The 23,696-nt window shown below is 42.9% G+C and overlaps 1 protein-coding gene across 29 annotated transcripts in view; it reads left to right on the top strand.

Moving 5' to 3' along the window:
- The first annotated feature begins 1,470 nt into the window (after positions 1-1,470).
- Positions 1,471-23,696, top strand: part of KANK1 (KN motif and ankyrin repeat domains 1) — a 204,038-nt gene continuing 181,812 nt past the window's right edge. For 20 of the 29 annotated variants that reach the window (XM_084987205.1, XM_021064476.2, XM_084987069.1 and 17 more), the window contains exon 1: positions 1,471-1,539. The gene's annotated coding sequence lies outside the window, so the exon portion shown is untranslated. Of the gene's footprint in view, positions 2,398-17,144; positions 17,235-23,696 lie in introns of all 29 variants that reach the window. The other 9 variants (XM_084987095.1, XM_084987158.1, XM_084987125.1 and 6 more) reach the window with 4 other exon arrangements.

Here is a 23,696-nt window from a genome sequence, read left to right as displayed (position 1 = left end):
AAGCATTGATTTTAAAGCCTCTTTTCCCCAGAGGCTAGAGTCTTGTGAGGTTTGATGACTCTCACTTTAACCTACTTGCAAAAATATTGTTAGGGCCTAAAGCTCCTCTGGGGTGCTTGCCTGTTGGAGAGGTCAGGGAGAGGGCCTCCCACCCCTCGCCTTAAGAAATTCAGTGACTGGAGATCTGGCATTAGAATTTCTGGTCTGGGCAATATACATATTGCATATATATTTGTAAAGTTGGTCTTCCCGTCATGTTTATTCAAACCATTTTCAATTTGAGACAGTCACTGCCTCACTTGCACCCACTGAGGTTGCTCTGAATCGAGTATCTGACTTTCTAGTTAGGACTGAGCTTCGGAGGCAGGCACTGCGTCTTCTCTGGAGTCCCTCGAAGACCTGTGCCCTTCTGGACGCGTATCCTTTCCTTTCCGGCAAGGACTCCGTCCCGCAGCCGAGCAGTCATGAACGCACGGATGACTCGGGCCGGACCAGTGACTGTCCCGCTCTGGCACCTGCAGGAAAGCAGATCCCTGCAAGTTCTAGAGTATCCTTCATAAAAGAGCTCCGGGGGAGTTCCCGTCGTGGCTCAGTGGTTAACGAATCCGACTAGGAACCATGAGGTTGCAGGTTCGATCCCTGGCCCTTGTTCAGTGAGTTAAGAATCTGGCCTTGCCATGAGCTGTGGTGTAGGTTGCAGACGCGGCTCGGATCCTGCGTTGCTGTGGCCCTGGTGTAGGCCAGCAGCTACAGCTCCGATTAGACTCCTAGCCTGGGAACCTCCATATGCCGCAGAAGCGGCCCTAGAAATGGCAAAAAATCAAAAGGGGTCCGGAAGCAAACCAACAATCACTCAGCAGTTTCTTAGCGGAGTGGAGGAAGGGGGCAGTTAAAGCGACTAGGCGGGGGTATTTACCGTGCCAGCCTCCCGCGCCTCCAGGTATTCCTCCCGATTAAAATGACAGAATCAAACTGACGCAGATCTTCCTGGGAATGGATTTTTCACCCCTCGCGGGGAAAAAAGTAAACACACGCTGCCAGCAGAAGCGTGCCCGAAGGGAGGGAGCTGCTCTGCCTACTTCTTGCCTGGCAGAAGTCAGCGGGCTGGGGTGAGGCGGCAGAGGTGCACGAAGGTGCCTCGTGGGCCAGGGGATTTGGCGAGACGCGCAGGCGCACTGGGGTCTGCCCGCCGACCCGCTCAAGGGTACAAAGAGAGCGCCGCCGAGAGTCGGGGTTCCTTGAGGTCTCGGAAACCTCCTAGGGTTTCCCAGGCTCGAGCTGTCCCTCCTGCACTCTGGACGCAGCCACAGCCGTATCCCACCCGGAGTCAGAGACTTCCTAGCCTCCTCTGACTTCCTTGCCCGCAGCTGTGGCAGCGGGGCCCAGGTGGGTCCAGTAGATTTCAAGGTTTAATTCTGGCGCTTGCCAGTCTGGGCTGGCTCCACCTCCCCGCCCCGCCCCCTCCTCTGAGGTCCTGGAGCCGCCAGCGAAGCAGCGAGCGGCCGGTAGGGTGCCGCAGGTCGGGAGGATCCACTGGAGGTGAGTGGGACTCGGGCTGCGTTGCGCCCCTTTCCCCCGCGGGTGGGCGCGGGGTCGCTGGGCTCCAACCATTGCCGGGGGCCGGCCTCTGCTCGTAGCGAGGCCAGCTTGGCGCGCGCCAGGGCGCACGGCGGCAGTGGCAGTAGAGGGCAGCCCCCACGGGCTTCTGCTCACCCGGGTAACCCCGGCGGCCTCAGGGCGGTCTAGGAACTGGGTCCGAGAGGTTCCTGCGACCCCGAGGCAGGCAGGGCTTGGCGCCCTTCGGCGACGGGGCTCGGCTGGTCTGGAAGGGGAGTGAGGCGCCCCTGTATGGGGGCAGCGGAGAAGTCCGGGCCGGGCGGCGGGAGGGTGCGGCGCCTCCCTGGCCCGAACGCGTGGCCCTTGGGTGCTCCCGGGCCCTTTATTAGTCCGAGATGGGGTGAGAGAGCTCTCCGAGGCGTCTCCGCGGGAAGTTTTCGGCTCCGCTCTGCAGAAGGGAGTGGCAGTCGACCCCTTTCTTCCTCTGTCGCTGGGCAGCAGGTGGCCTCGGGTAGCCCTCAGCGGACTCGGGGATGGCTCCGGCCAGGGTTGGAGGGGCCAGGAGGTGGGGGAGGGGTGTGGGAGCGTTGGGCCTCCGGGGCCTGTCGTATCTGACCGGGACGGCGTGGGCTTTGGAGGATCCGTGGAGTTCTGGAGGTCGTGTCGAGGGAGGGTGCGAGCGCCCTTAAGCCGACTTGTCCTTCAACGCCCCCACCCCCCGCCGGTCCTTCCAAGCCCCTTGGGCAAACACGCTGGAATCCTGCGCTGAAGTCAGCCACCTCCCTTTAACCGTTCTTTTCCACCTGGATCCGAGCGGAGCTTTTGGAGGCAACTTTTCGGGTAGGTCCTGCAAGTCAGCAAGAACTGTGCTGCACAGGGGTGACTTGATGAAGGCTTTAGGCGAGTTAGCGTTGAAAACAATCTATGGCGTCCCCCAGCGCTCACTCTCTGCACTCGACGGAGGTTCATCTTGTTGAATTAATTAATGAAATAAAATATCATGACGGGAGCCCTGAGACTAAAAATGTTCATCATCTAGATCTATAATTGTGCACTTTCTTGCCCTGACTTTCCTCACATACACTTCTGAGCTGGACAGAAATGAGGGGACAGTTTCCTCATTTTTAATTCATGAGTTCATTCAACTTGGTATTTAGGTGGTACTTAGCTGTCCATCTGCTAGTTGCTCCTTTCATCCAACTTTCTCTCCAAAAAATTAGGCACTCCCATACTATTTTAAAAGTTAAGATATAAACATGCCATAAATTTACCCACTTAAAGTGTACAACTCGGTTGTTTTAAAAATTATATTCAGTTATCCAGTCATTTCTATTATCTAATTCCAGAACATTTTCATCACAGACAAAAGTAACCTTCTACCCATTAAGCAGTTTTCCCCTTCCCCCAGCCTCCCGCTCCTCTCCCTCTAAGGTGAAGCTTTCCCAACAAATTGCATAAGAAGACTGAGAGATTAGCAGTGGAAGAAAAATTAAGAATGGGCTGTTCTCTGCCCCCTCTCATACTTTAGGTGTGGCTTGTATTTTTCCCAGCAAAGGCTTTTTTTTTTTAAATAAAGGATGAATGAATGAAAGGAATAAGAGTGGGGAGAAACTATTACTGTTGAGAAGGGGAGGAAAAGTAGGCTGGGGAACTGTGAAACCTTCCCTGTCTTTCTCACTTCTTCCCTGGAGATGGTGGGAGAATTTCCCAGATCTCTCCAGAGTAGCACATGTTTCATTTTGGGGATGGAAGAAGTCTGTCCCACATTGGGAATAAAATTTATGATGGAAAAAAGAAAAAGAATGGGGAGTTCCCCTTGTGGCTCAGCGGGAACGAATCCGACTGGGAACTATGAGGTTGCGGGTTCCATCCCTGACCTCGCTCAGTGGGTTAAGGATCCAGCGTTGCTATGATGTGTGAGTATAGGTCACACACGCGGCTTGGATCTGGTGAGCTATGGTTGTGGTGTAGGCCAGCAACTACAGCTCTGATTAGACCTCTAGCCTGGGAACCTCCATACTGAGGGTGCAGCCCTAAAAAGACAAAAAAAAGACAAAAAAAGAAAAGGCAAGGAAAAAGAATGGGCTGTCCTCTGGTGAGATTACAATGTCTAAGGATGGAAGAGAAGTTTTTTAGTAACTGCCTCTAAAAATATGCAAATTAGGAATGCATTGTATCCCCCTAGGTAGGGCACATAGGTGCTTTGGGGCACTTTTTGCACTTTAGATTTGCCAAGTCCACGTACCATTCTAGGTTTACCTCAGCAAGTCTGGGTTCTGTTTTCTGTATGTGTGTGTGTTTTGGGGAAGGCATTAGAGGGAAAAAGACTGCAGGTTTAAAAATAGTTTTGCTTTAAATTATCCAAATTGTCCCCAAAGAAACCACAGGCACATGGCCACTAGAATGGATATATTCAAAACTTAGGTTCATTTCAGGAGTATCAGCTTCTGCTTTTGGATAGTCCTGTGAGCTAATGCGTTAACCCCTTGACCAGGGAGGAGGAGTAGAAGGAGGATGGGAAAGGGTCTAGTTGGGGAAAATTCCATGTGTTAGGGAAAGGAGTTGAAGAAGGGCTGAACAGGGAGTGCTTGTGCGAGCTGAGGTCTGTTAAAGTGGAGAAAGGTGAGCAGATTCGGAAGCAGAAAGGGGATCTAGTGAGAAATTACAGACACTTCACTTAGGCATTTGTTGGACTATTTGTGCATGTTTTAGGGAGCAGAGTTGAAGTTATCCAAATTACGCAACAACCCCCACACTTCTGCCCTCCAGTCAAATGAAGCCAAGTTGGTTTCAAATGTTACAGGATGTTTTATGCCTGTTCCATGGATGGCTCGGCTTAAGGGTCTTTTTTTTTTTTTTTTAAGTTATTTTTAAAAGTTGAATTATAACATACATAGAAATCTTAAGTGTGCAGTTTAATGAATTTTGACCAAGTGAATATACACTTATAACCAGCACTGAGATCAAGAAACAGAGCATTGCCATGCTTTTTTCCAGTTACTTTCTCTTCTCAAGGTTTATAGATTAGTTTTGACTTTTTAAAAAATTTTTTTTAATTGAAATATTGTTGATTTACAATGGTTGTGTTAATTTCCATTGTACTAGTTTTGCCTGTCATCATGCTCTATATACATGGGATCATGTGGTAGGTTTATTTTTATTTAGTTAGTTTTTTGGTATCTGGTTTCCTTTACTCAAAATTGTTTGTGAGGTTTAGCCATGTTGCTGTATGTGGCTGTAGTTCAGTCATTATCATTTCTGTCCAGTATTTCATGGTGTGACTTTACCATAGTTTGTGTATTCTGCGGTTGATGGGCATTTGAGTTGTTCCTAAATTTTATTGTAAATAGTGTGACTGTGAACAATCTAGTACATGTCATGATCCACATTATACATTCGTATAGGGTATGTGCTCAGAAGTAGGCTTGCTCTTCACTCCTCTCCTCTCTCTCAAATAAAATTCAGTGAAATTTTCTCTAAGGTGAAGCTTGCTCCACCAATTTCCATTTAGAATAAACCTGTTAACAATGAACTTTAATAAATAGTAATTACATTTCTGTTTTGTGCAAGACTTTGGTGGGGAAATTTAGGCACTAAGACCTTCACAGGGCTCATAGAGGTGGGGGGATATAAAGATACAGAATTGAGTTGGAGGCAGAAGGATGGAAATATCTGATATAAATGGCTCATTGGATATGTAGGGGAAATTAACACTGGGTAGAGAGATTTGGATAATATTTGGGCCTTAAAGAATGTGTACAGGTGGGGATTAGAGTAAAAGGTATTGCAGTTTAGGCCATAGCTTTTGAAGAAGCAAGACATTCCAGCAGTGCTTGACATATGATAGCATTGCAGTCAGTCACATGTTTGGAGACCCAGGTGAATGGCAGTTTGGGACTATGCCCTTTGTCCAGTGGCTCAGGGCTGCTGAGGCTGCCTAGTGATCTTTCTGGAAGTGTTGTAGCTCTGGACCCAGACTGGCTAGTTTGAATTTAGGTACTGTTGCTGTGTGACCTTTTGTATAGTTATTGAACCTCTCTTTGCCTCAATTTCCCACCTATAAAAGGGGGTTAATAAAAGCACTCCCCCCATGGGGTTATTGTGAAGATCAAATGAGTTAAAACGTAGAGAGAACATGTGTATATAGTAAGTGCTAAGCATGTGTGTAGTTGTTTCTTTAATTTTTAATTGTTTAAATTTCCGTATTAATTTTTATACACAGTAAGAATAATGCAAACAACAAAGAAGGGTTTAAAATGAAAGTTTAAACCCATTATTATTCTCTGATCGCAGCTCAGCTATAGTCTCTTCTCAGGTGTGATAACCATGCACTATTTCTGGTTTTTGTTGTTTTGGTGGCTATCATTGAACAAATTACCTTAAAATGTAGTGGCTTATACAATTGTTTCATGGTATTATGGGTTCCATAGATTAAGGATTCAGGCAGTGCTTGGCTGCTTCTGCTTCTTGTAGTGTTGACTGAGTTCTCTGTGTAGCACTCAGCTGGTGAGTAGGTGATCTGGAGAGTCCCAGAATGCTGTTCTCATGCCTTGTGCCTTGGCAGGGATGTCTGGGAGACTAGTCTCAGCACTCACTGTTGACTAGAGTGCCCACACATGGCAATTTTAGCATAGTGGCCCCAGGTAGTTGCACCACCTAAATGGCCACCAGCTTCCCCAGGGTTCTGAAGAGCAACAAACTAATAGGATGTGATAGGTTTATAGAAAGATTGTAAGGAATTGACTCTCATGATTGTGGAGGTTGGTGAGTCTAAAATCTGCAATGTGGGCCAGGATACTGGACACCCAGGAGAGCTGGTGTTGCAGATGAAGACCAAAGGCAGTCTTCTGGAGAATTTCCTCTTGTTCAGGGAGACCAACCTTTTGTCCTATTCAGGACTTCAGCTGATTAGATGAGGCCCACCCACATTAAGGAGATCAATCTGCTTTACCGCAGGTTCACCAAATAAAATGTTAATCTCACCCCAAAACGCCCTCCAGGTGGACACAAGCAATTAACCTGTGCTCTGAATGCCTCAAGTGAACCAGTCAGAACCTTCATGGCCTTTTATGACCCAGCCTCAGAAGTTACATAACTTCGCTTTCATCAACTCTGTTGGTTGGATCAGTCCCAAAGCCTGCTCAGACTCAAGAGGAGGGGACATAGACCCATCATTTGATGGGAAGAGTATCAAAAGATTTGCAGCCTTCTTTTTAAACTGCCACAGTTGACACTTGATTTCACAAATGTGACAATAGCTATTAACTCCCTGCTAAGGAGATTTTGTATTACCTCCCACTTCTCTTCCTCTCTCCTCTGCCTCTCAATACTTGTTAAATACCCTTTTTTTTTTTTTTTTCTTGACGACACCCACAGCACATGAAAGTTTCTGGGCACCCGTCGCAGCTATGGCAATGCTGGATCCTTAACCCACTGCACCACAGCAGGAACTCCTATCCTATTCATTTTTTTTGTGTGTGTGTGTGTGTCTTTTGTGGGGTTTTTTTTTTTTTTTTTTTTAAGGGCTGCACCCATGGCATATGGAGGTTCCCAGGCTAGGGGTCTAATCTGAGCTGTAGTCACCGGCCTGTGCCATAGCCACAGTAATGCAGGATCTGAGCTGTCCGTTACCTACACCACAGCTCATGGCAACGCTGGATCCTTAACCCACTTAGCGAGGCCAGGGATCGATCTTGCATCCTCATGGTTGCTAGTCGGGTTTGTTAACCACTGAGACACAATGGGAACTTCTCCTATCTTGTTATTTTTAATCATATTAGTTTTAGTTTTCTGTCTCTTTTTTTGTTGTTGTTACCTTTATAATTTTTTTTTTTTTTGTCTTTTGTCTTTTTTTGTTGTTGTTGTTGTTGTTGTTATTGTTGCTATTTCTTGGGCTGCTCCCGCGGCATATGGAGGTTCCCAGGCTAGGGGTCGAATCGGAGCTGTAGCCACCGGCCTACGCCAGAGCCACAGCAACGCGGGATCCGAGCCGCGTCTGCAACCTACACCACAGCTCATGGCAACGCCGGATCGTTAACCCACTGAGCAAGGGCAGGGATCGAACCCGCAACCTCATGGTTCCTAGTCGGATTCGTTAACCACTGCGCCACGATGGGAACTCCCACCTTTATAATTTTAAATAAAGCGTTCCACAATTGATAAGGCTGTGGAAAAGTGAAAAGCTCAGATTTGTTGAAATGAGTGTGTGTGTTTGGGAGGGCAATGATGAAGGACAACAGAACTGTCTTGAATGGGGATGCCTGACAACCAGGCTCTTATTAAAACACTCCAGCCACTGGGTGTGAATTGCCTGTGAGATGTACTCTGAGCAGAGCAGGCGATATAATGTAGCAGTTTTTATTTCTCCCTTTAGCTTCTAAACTCAGATACGGGTTTGCCTTGTCCTTCCTTGAGCTTTGCGTTTAAATTATGGATGCTGGAAGCAAATGGTGTTGTCACTGATGGAGAATTTTAAAGCAGATACACTATTGAGTTGGGTATTTGTGTACGGGTATATACAGCAGAAGAACCTGTCAGAAAAAAGTGTCCTCATGCTGCTTTCCTTACAGAAGCAATCAGTTAATGGAAACAGTTACATATTTCAGACACTGTCAAAAACCCTGTAGGGTGGTTTTTTTTTTTTTTTTTTCCCCCTTAATTCATTTAGTTAATGGAATTGAGCAATGGGGCTTAGTTTAACTCTCAGGAGACATACTAATACCTTTTTGTAATTATCTAATCCCTTGAGAATCACTCAAGAAGCTCCATTCTTTTGGTTTACATTTATTGAATATTGCAGTTAAAACTCCTTTTGATATTTATATAATTTTTGGCTTGAGTAGAGGCAAGTTTAAATTTGTTGTGTGCATTTCATTTTGGGCTATATTTATTTAGATTTCTTTTGGTAATTCCCCACCTTTGACCTTGGGGAAAAATATGAAAAAAATATTGGACTATAGGTAGAAACCAAGTCTGGATTTATCCATCCTTCCTTCCTTCCCCCTTCTCCTCACCTCTCTCTTACTCTCTACCATTTTCCCCCCCTCCTCCCTCTCTTTTGTATTCTTCTTAACAGAACTGCTCTTTCCTATAAAAATACCTACTTAAGAGTAGCCCTTTTTAGGGGCTGGGATTGTCCTTATTATGTGACATTATGACTTTCTTTTCTATCAAATCTTCTTCATCTTCTTTCCCCCCAATAGAGCCATAGACCCAAGCTGGTCATCTCTGTATTACATTCCCTTTCATTTGCTACTCTAGCCCAAAGGGTATCCTTCTAATATTATCAATTACTTTAGTCAGTTTTTGAACCTTATATATATATAGAATCACAGAGTGTGTACTTTCTTGTGTCTGACTTCTCTCACTCCATTCATAGTTGTAAAATTGATCCATGTTAGGGGTTGTTTATTTTCATTGCTGTATTGTATTCCATTGTGTGATTATACCCCTGTTCATCCTCCTGGAGATGTGCATTGGTTGTTTCCAGTTTAGGGCCAATATGAATAGTGCTGTTATAAACAATTTTGTGCATGTTTGCTCATGAACATGTATATATTTCTGTTGGATAAGTGTCTAGGAATGGAATTGCGGGGCCACACAGTTCAGCTGTAGGAGAGACAGCCAGAATGGTTTTATTAATCTTTATTTCCAACAGTGGTGTGTGAGTTCCAGTTGTTCTACATTCTTGTCAGTGCTTGTTATGTCTGTTGTCTTATTTTAGCTATTCAGGTAAAAATGTGTTAAATCGAATTCTCCAGATGACTAGCGAAGGCAAGTGGCTTAAAGAGGGCTTGTATTCTTTTTGTTTCATAGCCTAGTGAGGTAGAAAAGGTAGACCAGTTCAAGAATTCATTGAAATTTTGTATCAGTTTATTTTTTTAAACTAGTCTAGCTTTTCTGTTTCTCCATGTTGTAAAATTCATTTCTTGTGAGTTTTTCTTTTAATTGATGGGAGATGCTTCTCGAGATTTATTACTAATAAAAGTTTAAAGAGTGGAAGTTTGTAAATAAACTCTTATTAGTTCTGAGAATGAAGATATTCACCATACTTAAAGACTAAATTTTTGCTCCTGTGGTTTTGCTCTTTCAACTCTTCTACTTAGTTAAATCAATCTATTGATTTTTTGCCATTCCAAAAAATGTGATTTTTTATATTTTTATGCCTGAGTCATGCTCTATAGTTGACCAGGAATTAGATTACCTGAAAATGTAAAAGAAAATTTGAGTTTTTGGTATGTAATTTTTTTAAAGGAAAAACACAGGGACAAGTTGGATATTGTGAAGCTTCAGTATCTGTGCCGAAAGTTTTTTTGCCATTTCTTAGAAAATGAAATAAGTAGTTTTGTTGAAACTTAACATATGATTTGGTGGACTTGAATTTGTTTTATTTGCTGTTGGCCTTTTAATTCTGTTTCTCTTTAAGGTGTCGATTTTATCTTCTCAGTTATTGCTTTTTAAGGATTCCTTGCCTCTTAAAAATGCAACCTAGCTCTGTACTTAGTGTGTACAGTTCCTTCTTCCTTTAAATATTACTAGGGGTATTTCTGACCAAGGGATAGATGCCATTGGTCTTACATACTTTTAAGTTATTTGTGGGTACTGTTCAGTTTCTTGGTGGGAAGGTTAAATCCTGGGAGGCATAACCTGAAGGGTATTTGGGGAATCCGGCCTTCTGACCTTGAGGGCAGAAAAAAATTTCTCTGCCTCCAGAAACGTCACACTTTGATCTCCTTTCAGAGTTATGATTCAGGAGTGGGAGGAGAGTTGGCTGAATCCCTATCAAGGAGAGGAGGCCTGCAGAGAAATAACTGAGGTTTACTTACTACAATTCCAAGTTTCTCAGCCCTGGCAGGGTTTCAGTAACAAATGGGTGGGAGAAACAACTCAGATAGTTCACTGCTATGAACGTTTTGGTATATTTTTTGATTTTTTTCTTAATGTTGAGGGAATTGAAGGTTAGTCCTCTAAAGAAGTTATGTGAACTTGTGTTCTGATTTTTTTTTTTTTTTTTTTTGGTTTTTTGGTTTTTAGGGCCACACTCACGGCATATGGAGGCTCCCAGGCTAGGGGTCAAATTGGAGCTACAGCTGCTGGCCTACACCACAGCAATACCAGATCGGAACTGCGTCTGCGACATATACCACAGCTCACATCAATGCCAGATCATTAACCCACTGAGTGAGGCCAGGGATCGAACCTGCATCCTCATGGATGCTAGTCAGATTCGTTTCCACTGAGCCATGATGGGGAATCCCTGATTTGTTTTTATCGGGGGATGGGGATTGGAAAGGGGAGCAGTTGTGGCTATAGACTGATGTCTAAGCATTGTTGATCATGTTGGGAATGGTAGCCATGTAGGTGGGTGGGAGCACTGTGGCTTTTTATGGAGTGGCCAGGTTGGGAGGAGTGACTAAGTTATGCTTTGTAGGCATTCAACAGTATTTGTTGAATGACTATGTATAATTTCATCAGTGACATGCTTGGGCTGCCAGATCTGCATGAAGGTACCAATTCATCAGTTATTATAGTGGTTTAGGTGCCCACTAAATGGTAACCTGTCCTGAAGGTGATCAGGAATTTCATACTTCCATCAGTTGAAGTTTAAACATTTTGGTTACAAAGAGATTTGTCCTGACAAGATTCTACCCCACCTGCCAGGTGTGTACCTGAGTCAGGTGTTGATTCTCCAGAACTCCTCACCACACACACCTTTTGTGTGTGTGAACTTAAAGCCATGAAAATACTGTAAGTTATTCTCCTCACAATCAGTGGACTCCCCTTCCCTTTTTCTGGCCACATCCACGGCAGGTGGAAGTTTTCTTGGGCCAAGGATCTAACCCTCACCACAGTTGAAACCTGCACCACAGCTGCAGCAGTGCCGGATCCTTAACCCATTGTGCTTACAAGGGAACTTCCTCAGTGGACTACTTTTTTCAGAAGAGTTTTAATCAGTTTTTAGACTAATAGAAAAGAGAACTGCTTCTTTTTGTTTCCTTTTTTTTTTTTTTAGGTTTATTTTAGCCAACCGCAGGAAACAAAAGGCTACTGTTTGGAAACCAGGAAAAGCCAATTGGAAAGACTTTGTTTTTCCTCAGTGAAATCCCCTGTGTGCCTAGAGGTTTTTGACACCTTCTAGAGAACCAGAGTATCTCTCACTCAGAATAGAGTGCTATGTCTGGGCTCAGTTCTGCCTGTTCTTGGGAAGGGTGTGCCAGTGGTGCACCTATTGAAGTCAAAAATGAGTAAGAAGATCTTGAGGACTCTTAGCCAGCCCAGAAAGATTCAATAAAGTAGCTTTAGTACAATGGAAAAAAACCTATCATTTGCCTGCCCTGTCAACTTTGCTAGCAAAAGGAGGAAATACTGCTCAAGGGCTTGAAGTTAATATAGTTTATGAATCATTTTCTTGGGAACTTTCAAAGAAAAGGTGTTGTGAACCTCTGGCCCCACTTCCCAGTTGACCAAATAACTGCATTTACCCATTAATTGTTTGAGTCCTGACTTCAAGCTGTTTTTCGCATATTAGCCTGGGGGTGCTGAATCCATGGGAACTATGCATCATTCTGAACACTTCCTTTTCTCTACTTGACTCTCAATGACCCAGGGCAGCTTTTCCTTTGCCATCTCTTCTTCATTTCTTAACCTTTATTTTTAGATGGGTCACGCTGAAGGGACCTGATTCAGAGTAGGGCAGTGGTTAGGGGTTCAGATCAGCTGCTCCCTGCCAGGCATGTGTTTGCTCTGTGTGTCTGAAAAAGGAAAGTAATACAATTATGTCATGGCGTTTAAGTGTGTCTTGGTGTGGGAGGTGGGCGAGGGTGGGAAGAGGGAGAAAGGAGGTTAAGATAAAGGAAGGAACATCTAGGGTATGGTATTTCCTGTCTGTCAGTCTCCCTAGGGGAAAAAAAAATATCAAAAGAGCTATCTTGTTTGCCTATGGCTAGAGAAGCAGAGAAAGGGTTGTGATCCCAGGTGGTACACAGTGGATCAAAGAAAAGGAACCCTGGGAGCATGTAAGAAGGCAGAGGCAGGCTCAGGGACATTAGTCCAGTAGGAAACCCCAACACCACCCTTCTCCCTTCTCTACAAGCTCCTATACAGTCTTGGCTGAACAAAATAATCTTTCTCTGCTTATAACATGAAGATAACGAAAGACATTGCACAGAGGAGCTGCGAAGATCTGGGAGATAAATAGATGTGTAAGCCCTACCCAGGCTTCCTTGAAATCTGATCATTGAAGAAGCCTGTTGCTTCTTCTGCTACCCCAGGCCAAGGAAACTTTCACTGGCTATTTAGGATAATGGGATTCCTGGTCATTATTGGGAAGCTTTTGAGGTTGGGATATTTTTATCTGGGGGCACTGGGATGGGGAGAGAAGAGATATGTTCTTGGGACCATAGTTTGTGCTTTGAACATCTCTTCTGGGAGATACCCTACAGAGCTGTTGGTTGTGCTGAGCTGTGCTGGAAGCATGCTGTGGGACTTCAAAGGTCTGGTGGTGTAAACCATTCACGATTTATAACAAAGTTTCTTGGGTATGATGCATAAATACACATGATAATCTATGGACACATTACTGATTAAGTTGGTGATTGCTTGTATCTAAAGCTTTGGGGATGTGAGGGTAGTGACGATGTATTTATAGTTCAGGGCCTATGCAAAGTCTGGGTCCCGATCAGTTAACTAGTTAACATTCCTTAAATCAGTGTCTGTATGGACCCGGAGGATTGAATCTATTTCTCATAGCATCATGTTCATTAAAATTAAGAACTTTGATTCATCGGTACAAATTAAGTGTAAAAGGCAAATCAGGGGTTGCTGCTGTGGCTCAGTGGGTTAAGAACCCCACGCTGTCTCCATGAGGATGGTTGTTCAATCCCTGGCCTTGCTCAGTGGGTTAAGGATCTGGCGTTGCCTCAAGCTGTGACATGAAGGTCGCAGATGTGGCTCAGATCCAGGTGTTGCCTCTGTGGCTGTGGTGTAGGCTGGAAGCTGCAGCTTTGATTTGACCCCTAACCCGGGAACATCCATATGCCACAGGTATGGCCCTAAAAAGAAACTTGACCAGAATATGTAAAGAATGGCTACAAATCAGTCAGAAAAAGAGAAACAGTAATTGTAAAAATGAGCAAGAGGGCATTTAGTATCAGTAGTCATCAGGAAAATGCAAATTAAAGCTATCATAAAATACCAATACATACCCACCCAAATGACTAAAATTAAAAAAAAAAATCCTGATAACCAAATGGAGATATGGAAAAGCTCAAACTCTTATATACTGCTGGTGAGTATGTAAATTTAACTACTTTTGGAAAGCTGTTTGGACTTACCTATAAAAGTGAGCCAACATACATCCTGTGACTCACTAATTATACTCCTAGATGTGTATACCCAACAGGAATGAGTGCATAGGTGCATCTGAAGCATTTGCAAGAATGTTCATAACAGAATAATATGAAACTGATAGCATTAACAGCCTGAATCCAGCCAGAACACAGATTGGGACTTGAACCCACGTGACAGGACTCAAACCCTGCCAAATCCCAGATTGGGACTTGATCCAGCGTGTTGGGACTTGAACCCGGTCAAAACCCAGATTGGGACTTGAACCAGTGTGTTGGGACTCGAACCTGGCCAAAACCCAGACTGGGACTTGAACCCACGTTTTCACTCACCCGATGTCTGGACTTACTGAGGTTCAGGTTCTTTGTGCCTCTGCGCAGAAGGAATTCAGTGAGAGACAAAGTGATAGGCAAGAAACAGATTTATTAGGATAGAATGCTTGTGAGAGACGCAAGCGGGCAGGCAAGGAAGCTCTGCCCCAAGGATCCGCCCGTGGGCTACAGTTTTATCATTCCAGGGGATTGGGGGTTGGAAAGGCCCGCCTCTTCCTTTCTGGAAGTAATAGCTCCCCCTTAGTATCCGGGTAAGGTGTGTATTCAAATCATTCGCAGAAGTGTGGTCCTCAAACTCTTGCCCTTGGTCTGAATATGAATGGAGGCCTAATCCCATCCCCCACCCAGTGACCTGAGGCAATGCTCAAGGCTCCACTAGTGAAGCCAGCCTGCCTTGTGCATATGGCTTTCTTGAGCAATTTATTAACTTACAGTGATCTCCCAATGTCCCCTAAGTTTCCCTCTTTGAATATTACCCTTTATTGGGACTTCTATAACTACCTGTACCTACACCATCGCTATCAAATAGAAACATAATAGAAACAATCCAGATATCCATGAATGGGTAAATAGATTGTGGTATGATTATGCAATGAAATGCTACACATCAATTAAAAAAAAACCAACTTACTGCTACACAGAACAACATGATATGACTCTCAGAGATAAGATATTGAGTAAAAGCATTCAGAAATAAATGTACATATTGTATGATTTCATTTATATGAAGCTCAGAAAGAGGCATAAATACTCGGTGGTGGCAGAAGTCAGAATAGGCAGAGGGATGTGTTGACTGGGAAGGTGTGCATAGGGCCACTTCTGGGGCCTTGATAATGTTCTTTGTTTTTGCTCTAGGTGGTGATGACATGGATATGTTCATTTGTTAAAAAAAAAAAAATCATCATAATAAATAAGATTTATGTACTTTACTGTATGTGTGTTATTCTTTAATATTTAAACAGTTTAAGATCAAGTATTTAAAAATAAACCACTAGTTAAAACAAACAAGGCTTATTGACTGCAAAAAAGAGAGAAACTCATTTAAACTGGCTTAAGCATCAACAATAAGAAATTTGACCTAAACAAACAAAAACCAAACAACCCAATAAGGAATTTGTTGGAAGGAATCCAGTCGAAACCCAAGGACATGGTAGCCCAGCCATTCCTCCTGGGAACTGGGGAGTTAGGGCTAGGAGTTACGATTCCTTTTGGATGCTCATGGTATCTTGCCTCTAGCATTTGCACTAATTGGTTTTCTCTACAGAGCACTATTCTCTGCTTCAGCTCACATGTGGTGGAAAATGGTAGCACAGCTCTTGCTTAACATAACCTTCCAATTCAAGCCTAACTCTTTTTTATATCACATGGTTCATTCTTTTTGGCCCCCTCTCATTCCCTGCTGATTGGCTTAGCCTGTGCCTCCTTTTCCTAGCCCTAGAACCTAACCATTGTGTGCTCTAGTCAGCTGTGGCCAGAGAGGCTGGGGTCATATAGAAGACACACAGTAAACAAGGCTAAATTTTGGTGGATTTTTTCTAAAAAGGGAAATGCATGTGGAAAGAAAATGGTTGCCTTCCTAACGAACACATTGTGCTGAATGTCTGCTTTCTCCCATCTTTTCCAACCACTATTTGGAGTAAGGAAGAGTCTCCAGGAAATTCTTTCTTCCCCTGCAACCAAATCCGACTGTCATGTCTGCTTCCAAACCACATCTCAGCATCTTTGACTTAATTTCTTGTTGTGTCTCCTCTACCACAAACTAATTTGTAGGAGAAACTGTTGTACTATTTTGGGATTAGGAAATAATTTATCAAAATCATGCTTTGTATCAAATTAGGAAATATTGTTCCTAACTTGATTTGAATTTAGCAATGCAAGTAGCCTGAGTATCTATTATGGGTTTGCTAACCCTGGAAGTGAGAACTGTGGGCTTCCAGATTTAGGACTTTTTCAGAGAGCATAGCATTTTTTCCTCTCCTAGTCCTTTGGGTAAACTGTGGATTGCCTCTAAAGCTTAGTTGATGCCTGAATGGGCTTTTTTAGCATTGCCTTTGACGTTTCCCTAGGCACTTTCTCCCTGTGCTTTTTTTTTTTTTTTTCCAATTTAACAGATGCTCACCACCACCTCTGGATATGACAATGTGTCAGCTTAGTTGTCAGAACATTTACTAAGAGTTCTGATTCTCTGGATTTCTAGCTTACCAAGACCTCATCACAAATTTCCAAGAGGTGGTGTTGAATATTTTTTCCTTCAGAAATTAAGTTTTTAAGTAAATTCATTTTTTAAATTCATATTTTTATCAGAGTAGCTATGAGAGGAGTATGAACTTTGGATATTGTTTTTCCTTGGCTTCTAGAAAAAAAATTGAGAGGTCTAGTAATTTTAATCAAGTTCTACTTTAATTGATCATTTGAAAAAGTATTTGCATCGTTAGGTCTTACATCTGATTAGTTAAGATTTCTGGGCAGGGACTAATACTAAAAACTGAAAATGAACCTAATCTAGGAAATTTTTTTTTTTTGTCTTTTTTTGGTCTTTTTCCAGGGCCACACCCGAGGCATATGGAGGTTCCTGGGCTAGGGGTCTAATCAGAGCTATAGCCACTGGCCTACACCAGGGCCACAGCAATGTGGGATCCGAGCCGAGTCTGTGACCTACACTACAGCTCACGGCAACGCCGGATCCTTAATCTACTGAGAGAGGCCAGGGATCGAACCCGCACTGTAGCCTCATGGTTCCTAGTCACATTCGTTAACCACTGAGCCATGACAGGAACTCCAAACCTAGGATTTTTAAGAATGATTTCTACATCCCATAAAATCTCAAGCAGTTAGATTTCCTTGTTTTGCTTGGAGACTGGTATGCCAGTTAAGTTTATAACCTTGATTCTTGTTTTATCCTCACATCAGTTAGAGATTAATTTCATGCCTGTGGAAGGGTGAGCTGTTGAACCTTATCTTCTTTGAACCTACTATTGTTCTCCACAAAGTCTTCTAAAGGTCAGTCAAACAAGTAACTTAAGTTTTCCCCTCCCCCCTAAAGCACATATTTAGAAGGTAAAAACTTTAATTAGAAAAAAGCAGATGTTATTTTCAGTTTATTATATTCATTATGCAGATGGTTAGCATGAAAATTCACTGCATATTTATCTTATGTTGCCTTAGGTATTAAGTGTTCCATTGAGCATTAAAACTTTTTTAAATGTTGGTTTCATTTCTCAGTTTTGACTAGATGATGCTCAGTGGTTTAAACAACATATTTTAATTTCTTGTCCACGTAAATGTGATGACCGTGGCTCTGCACCAAGTGTCGTCTTTGCTCTACATCCAGGCTGAATGATCCACTCCAGTCTGGGACGGAATCTTATAGGGGTGAGCAAGGGTAATAAAGGAAATGACCAATCCATTCATGGCTAGTAGTGCTTTTGCTTATATGTTAACTTCTACTCGTATTCAGTTTGCTGAAGCCAGTCACATGGCTAAGCCTACTATCCAAAAGGTAGAGAAATATAATTAATTCTTCCATCTGGAGACACTGTAAGTCACATGACATAGGAGGTATAATCCTCTTATGGGGAGGGCAGCAAATAATTGAAACAACAACTGAATCAACCACAGTGGAAAACTATATTTAATTCAGAGATGTTTAATGGCTATATGCTGATTCAGAAACGGTTTTTAGAATTGATTAAATCTGTATTCCAGGGTTTGTTTCGAAAAGGTTATGCTTCAGAAATCTGCCCACGTATAGAAAACAGGGTCTAGTTTTTGTACAGAAATGATTAATCTTTTATGAGCTGCAGAGCTGAGCCTATAATTTGGTAACTTTCCACTCATTGTTTTTCAAGGGTCTAGATCTGTATTTTAATCAAGAAATGACTCTTTACTCTCTGGACTTTTATTTCTTGATTTTCCATGTATTAGTGCTATTTTATTGGTCACTGTTTTTTGTTTAATTGTATGAATTAATATGGTCTTGGCAGCCAGTTAAAGGCAGATGGTACTATTAAGAGAAGGATAGAGATGGGGCCTTTCAGTGAAACAAAAATTTATTAGAGCCTAGTAAATATACCCTGGTATTTTTCTTTCAAAAATGAAATTGCTGAGCTGTTGCTAATATTCTTACTGGAAAAGTCCTATCTTATTAAAGAAAAAATTGCAAAGTCAGAATCCTTTAAAGAAAGATGGCAGATTATAATTACACTTATTGCAAGATACAGAACTTTAGTGCCTTGATTTGGTATCTCCCTCTGCATGTTAGAGAGACTCAGAACTCTGTTTGGGGCCACAGAGGTTTGGTCATTCCTATACATTCACCCTCACCCCCTTTGTATGAAGTTGAGGGCCATCTGTTTAGGCAAGAGTCTTGGATAGTGGCTGAAATTTTTATAAGAATGCTGCTATATCTTCTGCTTGTCTGACTTTTGCAGGAGGTAGACCAACCCTTGTTTAGTGACATTAAATGCTGTGGTCTGGGCTCAGCCGGAGCTCTTACCTGCCCCAGCTGTTAATGAAAACAGAGAAACAGTGCTCATTTGTGAAATTCCAAGGGGTCTTAGACCATCCATCAGAATGTTGGGGACTGGGAGTGCTGCACTTTCTTTTCATTCTAATTTCTTTTATTGAATTAGCATATATTATGTCCTCAGCTTACGTTATAGAGGGATAGTAAAGAGTGTAAGAAATACCCATAGGAAACTCTCACACATTGTGATTCCTTTTGAGGCCAAGGTGGAACCTGCCCTAGGCCTCCTTATCAGGCAATGCTGAAACATTTCTTGGAAAAATGATTGAATACTGAGTCTTGTGAGAGGTTGTGATTTCCTTATTGTTGTGGTCAAGTTTATACCTTACTGTTAAACAGCCATGTAGAACTTCATGATAGTCATTTTTTGCTAACTAGCATAGGCCTCATTCACTATTCTGTGTTCCTTGGTTCTGAATTTAATTATTTTTCCTGCTTTAAAAACTAAGGTAAAATAGTTTTGAAAGATGCTTGAGGCCCTTTTTGGAACAAGACTGTATATAGCACATGTATTATGCTTCCTTGGTGCATTAAAAATTATAAGAGGGTCTTACAGGAAGCACACAAAGAAGGGAGAGGGAGGAGTGCGAGGGGATTTTTTTTTTTTTTTTTTTTTTTGGTCTTTTTAGGGCCGCATCTGCTGCATATGGAGGTTCCCAGGCTAGGGGTCAAATCAGAGCTGTAGCTGCCAGCCTATACCACAGCCACAGCAACATAGGATCTGAGCTACATCTGCAACCTAGAGCTTAAGGTAATGCCGGATCCTTAACCCACTGAGTGAGGCCAGGGATCAAACCTGCATCTCATGGATACTAGTCAGATTCGTTTCCACTGAGCTGAAGTGGGAATTCCATGAACATTCCTTTCTGTGCTCCCTTTGTCTCCTGTATGGTTCTCACAAGCAGATGTGTGTGCTCAGGAGATTACAGGGTTCTCTGGCCCTTGTCCTTAGACTCATGACAAGAGACTCTATCTAGCTCTTTGCTAATGAGAAGGGGCTCCTGGTGTGCTATGGGGTCTGCTCCTGGTGTGCCATGGGGTCTGCTCCTGGTGTGCCATGGGGTCTGCTTTCCAGGCCTGGACCGAGAAGTGGGATTAAACTGGAAGAAGGTAATTAACAGTGTAACGGGCACTTCTGCAGGGACAGATCAGGAAGAGACTACACACTGATTTGGGGGGTTGAAATTAGTCTTTCCCAATGAGCTACTTTGGCATCTAACCCAGCTCATTTTCCAAACCCTGATATTCTCCTTGGATTAGCAGCGTGTGTCTGCCTGTGCGCTCCTGACTGCTGGCCTTTGACCTGCCCTAGTTTGTCCTTCACTGCCCTCCCTTGGTGCTGACAGATCATGGTAATCAAGCCAGAATTGGCCAGAAGCTCAATGCCTGGACTGCTGTGCTGTAGCTTCCCCTTGGAAGCATCTTCCATAAGTTTTGACTTGATGTTATGCCTTTTGCTGTTATTGATGGATAATATAAAGTATGGTCATATTACATTTTTTCTACACCTGCTTTTTCTCCTCCTGTCTTGCTAGCCACTCCTTCTCAGTTTCTTCCTCTAGTTCTTCATAGCTTTGATTTTTTGGGGGGGGTCCTAGGGCTCAGTTCTTGATCTTTTCTTCTCTGTAGACACTTAACTCCCTTGGTCATCTCATCCATTTTCATGGTCTTAGGTACTGTCGATATTCCAGTTATTCTCACGTTTATTTCTCCACCTCTGGCTTCCTTTCCTAACCCCAGGCTTACATGTCCCACTACCTCCTTGTATCCCCACCAGGATGCCTGAGAGCAAGGCTGAAACAGAGTTCTTGGTATTTCCCCAAATTCGTTCTTCCCACAGTCTTCCTTATTTTTTTTCTTTTTGGCCACGCCTACAGCATGCAGAAATTCCCATGCCAGGGATCCAAACTGAGCCACAGCATTTGCCAGCAATGACAACACCAGATCCTTAATTGCTAGGCCACCAGGGACCTCCATCCCTGTCTTTATAGATAGTGAAAACCTCCAACATGTGGCTGTCTCTGTTCTCCTTTCTCTCACACTCCACCTAGAATCCATTAGCAAATTCTGCTACTCTATCTTAGAAATATATCCAGAATCTGTCACCTCTTCCCCCTTTCCACTGCCGCCATCATCTCTCACCTAGATCACTGCAGTAGCCTCATAACTGGTCTCCCTGCTTCTGCCCTTACAGTCCATTCTCTACAGCGGTCCTTTAAAAACAGAAGTCAGATGGTGACACTTTTCTGCTCAAACCCTCTCTTGGCTTCCTATTTCTCTAAGAGGAGAAGTTGTTACAGTGAACCCCATGGCTTTCTTGACCTGGTTGGTCCCTTGTTCCTCTCTAACTTCCTTTCCTGTGCTTGCCCCGCTCTCATGCTCAGTGGCACTGGCCCCTTGCTCTTCGTCAACATGTCTGTGTGCTACCCCTCAGGGCTTTTGCATGGGCTGCTCTTCTCATCACCGTGCTTGTTCATGCTGGGTCCTTGCCAGGGCCCAGGTATCAGGACCTCGGGTGTCACCATCTCAGCACCTTAACTGTCTGTTCAGAATTGTAATCTGCCTTCTCCTAATCTCCCTTGCCCAGCTCTTGCTTTACTTTTCCCCCATAGCATAATAACAGATAATTTACCTACTGTGTTTATTGTCTATTGACTCCAGTAGAATATGGGCTTCCCTAGGGTAGGGATCTTATCTGGTTTGTTAACTGATATATATATATCAAGCTTCTAGAGCAGAGCCTGGAAATGTAGAAGACACTTAATAGGTATTTTTGGTAAGTAAATTACTGATGAGGATTTGCTCTGCTTATTCAGAATCCCTCATAGGAGGAAGTGTATATTTCAGTTCACTGTTGCATTTAGAGTATTTTCCTGATAAACAGGGACTTATCCCCCGAGTCACGAAATTTCTACTCAATCCTATTTCCTTTTATGCCTTGGCTTCCAGGATACTAGGAACTAAGTTTTATGCTCAGCTTTGATAGTGATTCTGTGTTTCAATATGTGGATAAAATCATACAGTCATTCCCTCCCCCATCCTTCATTTGGTGAAAAGTTGTTCTGGAGTTCTTTTTGTTTACTTTTGGACAAGAACTATGCCTTTTATTGTTAGACCCTTCAAGTAACCTTTGGGAGTGAATGGTGTATAAGAATTCATACCCATTCTACAAAGGAGAAGTCACAGTTTATGAAAGAGATTTGTTTGTCTTAGCTTATAGCTGGTTTTCCTTTGAGCCTCAGCCAGGGTGGCACCATTGTTTCAGGTAGTGTGCCACTTACTGGTTTGATCAGTGTTCTAAAACAGCAATATTGGATATGCTATCTGTCTGTAGGCTTTTATTTGGTTAAATAACACTTATGCAAGTATTAATGTACTTATAAACTACTCTTTCTACTGCTTAGGCTAGTTAGTCCCAAATTCTTCCATTTTAAACCCAAAGATGTTAATTTTTTTTTTTTTGTCTTTATTTTGCCTTTTCTAGGGCTGCTCCCGAGGCATATGGAGGTTCCCAGGATAGGGGTCTAATCGGAGCTGTAGCTGCCAGCCTACGCCACAGCCACAGCAACAGCAACGTGGGATCCGAGCCATATGTGGGACCTACACCACAGCTCACTGCAATGCTGGGTCCTTAACCCACTGAGCAAGGCCAGGGATCGAACCCACAACCTCATGGTTCCTAGTCGGATTCGTTAACCACTGCACCATGACGGGAACTCCAAAGACCTTAATTTCTGACAGAATATCCTTTGAAGCATTTCTTGCCACAGTTCAATAAAAGGAATTGTTGGCTAAAACCAGAAAAGACTAAATTAATGGGAGGCTATTCTTTTGGACACATAAGTGATGTCCTTATGCATGCTTTTCAGATGAGAGTCATTCTAGGGAATATCCAAAACTATAGGCTTAAGTGTCTTCGTGGAAGTAAAATTTGCTTGAAATTTTTGGAGAAAACTTTTTTCAGTTTGGGCAAATTCTGCCACAAAGGTGCTTACAAAAAATCTGCAGAATTTCGTATTTCTAAGGTTGCTAAATATGAGTTAATGATTCTCTAAGTGTTGTACTTTTATTCAAGAGGCATATAGTGATGTTAGCACTGTGATCTAGGAGAGAAAGCCTCAAAGGCTTGTGCCAATTTCCCTGCTCTCAGGGTTGCTACTTGTGCATTAGAACTGAAAATGGGGATTTAAAAGTGACTCTTAGTAACAACACAGCTGGTTTTTTAACAAATTGAATTTGTTACCCAGAGGATCAGTAGTTTCAGTTTGTTTTAAAAATCTGATTACCTAAAGCCATTAGTTCTTGCAAATTAGTTCAGCTTCCTATTCAAGTTGCTTTTAATCAAGTTCTGCATACAAGCTCACACACATCCCTGACTTTACCTCTCAAAAGAATGAGGTACTGGAAAACACAACAGTACTGGGAATTCTTATTTTGTTTTGTGGTTTTAGCCACTTTAAAATTATAAAAATTACAAAGTTAATGAGAAAACCTGAAAAATCCCAAACTCTTTAAGGAGTGTGTCTACTCTGGCCTTGTGTCTGAAGAATTTCTCCCAAGGATGGTTCAGCCAACTAATGCTTGTGTACCCAAATCACAGGTAGGCAGTACCAGCACCAGTAACCTAAAAAACATGGACTGCATTTTAGTGCTGTTTGCAATATGGGTTTTATTATGTTGGCAGTGAAGCTTAGTCCATCATTGCTTTTCCTGTGTGGACTATATTGAATATCATATGGCTGTATGAGAAATGTTAGACACACACACACACACACACACACACACACACACACACACACAAATGGAATATTACTCAGTCATAAAAAGAACAAAATAATGCCATATGCAGCAACATGGAAGGACCTAAAGATTATCATGCTAAGTAAAGTAAGTCAGACACAGAAAGAGAAATACTGTATGAGATCACTTCTGTGTGG

Source organism: Sus scrofa, chromosome 1 (assembly GCF_054392235.1).
Source record: "Sus scrofa isolate SSC_HxYL_T2T_F1_AM1 chromosome 1, Sscrofa_HxYL_maternal_Yorkshire_Landrace_v2.0, whole genome shotgun sequence".
Taxonomy (NCBI): domain Eukaryota; kingdom Metazoa; phylum Chordata; class Mammalia; order Artiodactyla; family Suidae; genus Sus; species Sus scrofa.
This window is presented reverse-complemented; position numbering and strand designations above follow the sequence as displayed.